At 39.8% G+C, this 6,576-nt stretch overlaps 1 long non-coding RNA gene across 1 annotated transcript; it reads left to right on the top strand.

Annotated features, from left to right (window-relative positions):
* Positions 1-597: 597 nt before the first annotated feature.
* Positions 598-6,082, top strand: LOC311432432. Its single transcript, XR_014690061.1, has 3 exons — positions 598-847; positions 4,471-4,583; positions 5,686-6,082. It is a non-coding gene; the product is annotated as an uncharacterized lncRNA (long non-coding RNA).
* Positions 6,083-6,576: the final 494 nt, after the last annotated feature.

Raw genomic sequence — 6,576 nt, 5'->3', positions numbered from 1 at the left:
TTCTCTGAAGCCATACTGCACTTTGCTCTGCTGTTCCTATCTCTCTCAGTGGCTCTTTTTCAACACCCTCTTCATGCTTGACTCATTTTGTGTCCTGGCGTCTAGATACATTCTTCCATGGTCACTTAGCTTTGTCTCATATCATCTTACCATCATACACGGTTCTTTACAGACAGCTATTATCAGCTTTATGCTCACTTATTCTCCAATTAGTGCCATTATTGTGGTGGATGAGCTAAGAACAGTGCTGCTCTTGGTGTCCTCTAAGTATCATATTTCCTCTGGGCCACTCATGCAACATTGGGTGGGAAAAAGTCACATTCCTCACTAAACTCAGCTACTGTCTAATGAGACTCATCTGTGTTGCCTTTCTGCATGGAAAGGCTGACCATTGGAAACACCTGTTTGATCACTCATTTTACATTTCTGTCAGTGTGAAGGAAGTCCCTTGTTTGTATTTACAGGTGCTTTCGCAAGACTAATTTTAGATAGAACCCCATTTTTTTGTTTTGTTTTGTTTTTTTGAGGTTGTTTTGATCCTACTCTTGCCATCCTAACTTGATACACTTGTTTTATCTCCATTTTGTACAGCTGCAAATGCCTGCATGAGGTAAAAAGCAATGGAGAGAACTCCTTGTAGAGACAAGGGTTTGAAGCTAAAATGGCAGAAAGAAGTGAGAGATGGTGTGCCTCCTTCTGGCTAACAGAGAAGAGCTAGTGATGTGACTGGGCTTTTCTACAGCTGCATGCTTGCTTGCTGAGGGCTTGCTGTGCTTCTCTGTTGTCCTGCATCTAAGGCAACACTTTCAGACTTGTGCCTCCAAGGTTTGAAAACTCAGTACAAAGTGTAAGCATAAAAGAGTAATCACATTTACTTTAATTGTTTAATTGTATATATTACATATATTCTTTTCAGTTAGAATCAGAGCACCTTGTGCTTTGCAGGACTGATTTACTCTAGCGGGTAGAGAGTGTAGTAATCCTGTCAATGTGGTACTAAGGGAAATCGAGTCCCATATACATATGTTTGTTGTATTGCCAAGTCTTATGTCTGTATTTCAAATCTATAGATATTTGATGTTTTTAAACCTCCATTCTTTAGATCATGGGATACTGAAAAAATCTGAGCATTTCTTTTTAAAAAGTAGCTTTCATACTCTTACAGTGACTTGGAAGAATTAAAAAAGCTCACAGACTAGGAGACAAGAAAGGACGCTGCATATACCCTTTGGAAAATCTTGTGACTTTTTTTCCGGTGGCCTCATATTTTTTGCAGCTTTGATTCACAATTTTTGAAAATTTGGAACAGCTGAGTATTTCTGTTCATTTAAGGTGCTGCCATTTAATCCTGACAGTACCCAGAGGACAGCCTCTCTGGTAACAAAGATCCTTTAAAATGCAGAGCTCATCTTTTACAGTGCATGGCACAATGAGACTGGGAGCCTTTGCTGAGAATTTTAGGCACAACCACAACAAAAATAATAAATAAATGAGGCATCTCATTCTACTCAGAGATGCCGTATAGAGCTGCTGTTAAAGTGCACATTAGCAAATAAAAGCAGCCTAAATTTAACTATGACTCAATTACACTAAATCTGACCCATTTTTGTTCTGTGTTTCAATTTAACACTTATTTACATTCTTAGTCTTGGCGCTGTTAGAGGAGAAGGGTGGGGGAGCAGGCATTCTGGTCCTCAGAATTGCTATAAAAAATTGATGATTAGGAAAACACAGCTATAGTCAGCTTGAAGCTGGGTAGCTCATTTGAACCTACTATAAAAGAAAAGATCATTTTCTCATTCTATTAAAACTCAGTTAGCAACGGCTGTGTAGGCGGCAGGAGATCAGAAGCGAACGTCCAACTTGGAGTTAGTACAACTGGGGTCAGGTCCAAAGCAAACTGCCTGATTAGTGAAACAATTTGTATTTTACAATGACAGCAAATAGGTAAATCTTGCGAGACTCAGGAAATCCTAGCGGACCGTGAATGCAAGCACTGCCTGCTTCGCAGGTTGCACGTTGATTCGGAGGTGTCATTGCCTCTGCTTTTTCGTGCTCCTATTCCAGGGACATAAACAAGAGGGACTCAATTTACTAAGGGAACTTTTTTTTTTTTTTTTTTTTTTTTCTTTTTTCTCCCTCTCCCTCTTGTTTTTACAATCTACATGTAAAGACTAATTGGCTGTGTTTTTCCCAGCTATTTTATGCTTCTCTTGCTCTGGTTACAAGTCTTACTAAACCAGTATATCCATGGGGACCTATAGACAGCCAACATTTCCAAATGACATGCAGCATTCCCCTTTCTTTTTAAGTGTAAAACATTTACAAGTAAATTTACAAACGCATTAAGAACATTTCCCCGGCTGGCTGTTAGTGTTTATTTCTTCCCCTTCTCCTCCTGGGAGCTGACACATCCCAGCCCTCACCTTTCGCACGCTGCTCCCCGTTACTTTGCCTCCTACCCTCCCCGCCGCCCCTCTCCCTCCTTCTTTCCCAGTTCAGCAGCGGAGATTTCTGTTTGTGCCAGTGGGGCGGCCTGGCGAGACCGCAATTGCTCTACCCCACAGATTGACGAGCCCTCAGATGCCGATTTACTGTACATGGCAGCCACGCTGGAGCCGAGGCACATCTGGAGTGGAGTAAGCTTACTCAGAAACAGGGGCCAGCTCCAGCCGGAGCCAGCGGAGCTGAGCGTGGCGCTGAAAGGCAGCCCTCCTGCCTCCCCTTCCCTCCTCCCCGGGTACATTTCCTAATGTAAACAGAGGCCAGGGGGGAAGGACACAGTAACTCTTTGCTGCATGTTTGTCATGTCGCGTTCTTTATCTGCTTGAGGTCAAGCCGGAGCTCTGGAAAAACAGAAGCTTTGCTTTTATTCTAAATAGCTGAAAGCCAGTGCTGCTGAAGGGGGGAAAAAAAAAGAAAAAAGAAAAAAAGAGTTTGCTTTTGTGTTTATTTGTTCCACTTTATGGTAATTTGGGGGATAATTTCATTATCTGCAGCCAAATTGAAAACAAGCTGTTGTCTATGCTAATGATACCAGTGTATTATTTTATGTACAGTAGGCGTGGAGCTCTTCAAACCACAAGTGGACTGGATTTCTGCTTACAGCTGTGCTGCTTTAACTTTTTTTTTTTTTTTTTTTTTTTTTTTTTTATAGTTGCAAAATGAGACTTTCCTTTTATTATCTGGAAACAAAAAAGATTATGGATGGCTCTTTTGTTTCACAAAATGGCGAATACCTTTCACGGCCTGGTGCCAGCCTGCTGTCCAGAATGTGCATTTTAGCTACATTAGTGCAAAGAACAAGCACAATCATTTTGGGGCAGATATGCTGCTTTTATAATCTGGTTCACTGCACTGCTGAATTCCAGTCTCTGTAAAGAAATGGGAGAGATTTCTGAGGCATTTACTGACTGTCAGCAATCTGGATGAGTACTCTATAATTGAGGTTTAATAAAATTTTTATTTATGCTCTTTAATAGCAGAATGATATAGGTGGTAGGTTAGTTGTTCAGATGACATTAAAATGATGAGCATGCAAATTAAAAAGGTCTTCCCCGCACACTATTCCTCACTATTCAGTAGATGTTGCAGTGCACAAAGCAGAGAAAGCAAACATCAGAAGACATTGCCACTGATAACATATTGATGTGTGACATGTTGATTTATCTGTCAAGAAATACTTTTTCTAGGGATGTTGCGTCTTTGTCTTCCTTAAGATCACAACCCTTGCTCTGTATTTTAGCCTTCTGGTGGATTAAACAGTGACCTCCCAGACGAGTAGGTGGCTCCCATGGCTCCCGATGGAGTCTGGCCTAGCTATCACGTAGCAGAACCTGGCCTGAGCTGTGAGTGAGGTAACTGCAGCATGGCTGGGCAGCAGCTCGTATACCACAGTCGGGCAAAGTTTCAGCATCTCCCTCCCCAGGGGGCTCCTACGATTGCTGTTTTATTATCTGTGCTGGTATGCCATAGTACTCATAGGAGATAGTAACAGAGGTTGCATACTCTATTGTAGTATCATTTTTAATGGATATTGTTTTAGTTGATTTAAATAATGTCCTGATAATTATGTTTTCTCTTGCTTTCCTGATGATTCAGATCCCACTAGAAGAGGGTCCAAATTTGGCATTACCTCCTTTTGTCTGCTTAAATCACTCAAGGTGAAATTCAGTAAGGAGGGGACTGACAGCATGGCAAAGAGGTTAGCCAGCTTGGAAAGTCAGAACTGCACACCTCCATCTGTGCCTAAAACCTGGTCCAGGAACAGATCCAGGGGAAGTAAACCTTTTGTTGTAGGACTTATGTGATCTATCTGTTTACTTGAGGCAAAATGATTTATTTGAAGACAAACAAACAAACAAACATATTTCTACAGAGAAAAGCTGATGGAACCGGTCTGAAAAGTAAAGCTTCTTGGCAATCTTCAGAGAGACCTTGGCAATTGATTGAAACCTAAACTTTTTGCAGGGACAGTTGGATTTTGGCTAAGATTTTCTGGAATCCTGCAGGGCTCCACAGGACTTCTGCGTGGCTGGCAGATCATTGCTCAACTCCCCTACTGCCAGGATAGAGGATTGATGGTATGTCATTGCAGGACGGCCCACCAAGTAGTCTACCTTTGAACTAGAGACCTCAGGGCTTCCAGGTTTCGAAACTGGGACAACACTTGTTTTGAAACGTTGTTGATATGTTTTGATATGCATTGGAAATATTTTGATTTCAGTGAATTACCAAATCCCTACCCCAAAAAATGTTCCATAGTTTTTTGAACAGCTTTACTCCAGCCTAAGTTTGATGACCCTGAGGGGAAAAAAGAATGGTTTCTCCATAAATAGAGTAGAAATAAAACATAACCCGGTCAATGAGTCTGAAACAGGGCTTCTCTGACCCTACTTACTGGGCATCCCTGCCAATAATTGCACTAGTGTCCTTTGACCTTCAGCAGACCAGTCTGGACTCAGTTACACAGTTCTCATCTTAGTTTTAAATGTGATATCCCGATAAATTTGTTTTTGCTTTTCACTTAGTGCATGTTTGAATTGATTCAATTCCTTGATTTGCACTAATGCCAAGAGTGTCCATGAAGTCTCAAAACGAAATCTTCTTGGTAGACGACTATGCATCCTGGTGGTTATGCTATTGTGATTATATTAATAGCATGTTCTCCAACTTAAGCAATGTGCAGGTGCAAAACTCTCATTCAGCAGTACATAACTCTTTCATCTGCCATTTCTTGCCAGTATATTTCCTACCCATATGAATGTTTCTTGTGAAATTTCTGGAGAATAGCTGCTGGGGTTCTGCCAGTTGTAAGAAAACAAATACACAAACAACCCCCTTCTAAAACTCAACAACTTCCCCTCTCCCTAATCCTGTCTTTGGAAACTTCTGCTATTCATAGTGGATTTTCTACATTGAACAAAATAGACTAGTCATGAAAAAATAAACATTGTGGATTAATGTAGCAAAGGTAAAAGTAAAAAATTACTAGAGTTGCATAGTGCTAGAGTGTGTTTGTGTATTGGTATGTCTCTTTGGCTCATGTGGGTGCCTTACTTTAAATATATGCCCATGCCTATCCTTACTCAATCAGTCACTCTGTAATGGTTCTTTTGAATCCGATCCAGTTATTTTAGATTTAAAATAAAATTGGCCATGGCAATTTTTTTTTTTTTTAAACAGGTCTCAACCCAGTGGGATTTTTAAGCCTACACAATTTTGGACCTACGTGCATGTTCAAGTAACAGCAAAACCCGTGGAACTTGTGTTCACAAACTGTTTATTCTAGTGGGTTTTGTACTTGGTGACCACCATCCAGAAACAAAGAGAGAAGAGCACTCTGAAAATTGGAGATTTAAGGGTTTGAAAAGTGTACCAGTAGGTGTTAATCTGCAAAAATACGTGTGGGAGAAAAGGACAATGAAATTAAACAACCTATTAATACTGTACTTTAAAGGGCAATAGATATCTTTATCGTTAAAATAAACTGAGAAATCTGCCTAAAAGTAAAGAAGGAATTTCCAGTTTCAAGTGCGTTATTTCCTCTCAATGTGATTATTTACAGTATATCTGTTCTATGCTCTTTGCAAAGTGTGTTATTGACATTTGAATGGTATTTCGGTCTAAGATTCTGACATATGCAAAACAGCCAAAGACCAACATTCACGATATTTTTGACCCTAGGACAAACTGTCATATTTTAAAAAATTATCCTATTGTACTTTGCCCGCTTTCAGTGTTTTGTTAAAACAGTAGAAGATTCATTGAACTGCAGCCTGCAATTTGTGATGGGCATTTCTCAGAAGAACAAGAACACTTTTCCATTATATATTTCTCCAACAAAAACATATACTTGGTATATAAATGTTCAGATTATAATTCCATCCCAAATATGCATGTATCCTAAAAATAAACCACAATAAATGTTAGACTAAGCAAAAAAGAAGAACAGCAAAAGAATGAAGCAGAAGAAAAAAGGGAAAAAAAGTGGAAAGAAAACCATGAGAATAAAAACTCAGGCATTAAAATAATAGATGTGAAAAAAGAGCTTAAGGGTGAATTTAAGAGAGAAAA

This window comes from Aythya ferina (assembly GCF_964211825.1).
Source record: "Aythya ferina genome assembly, chromosome: 2".
Taxonomy (NCBI): Eukaryota; Metazoa; Chordata; class Aves; order Anseriformes; family Anatidae; genus Aythya; species Aythya ferina.
The sequence above is the reverse complement of the archived record's forward strand: the minus strand, read 5'-3'. Positions and strand labels throughout refer to the sequence as shown.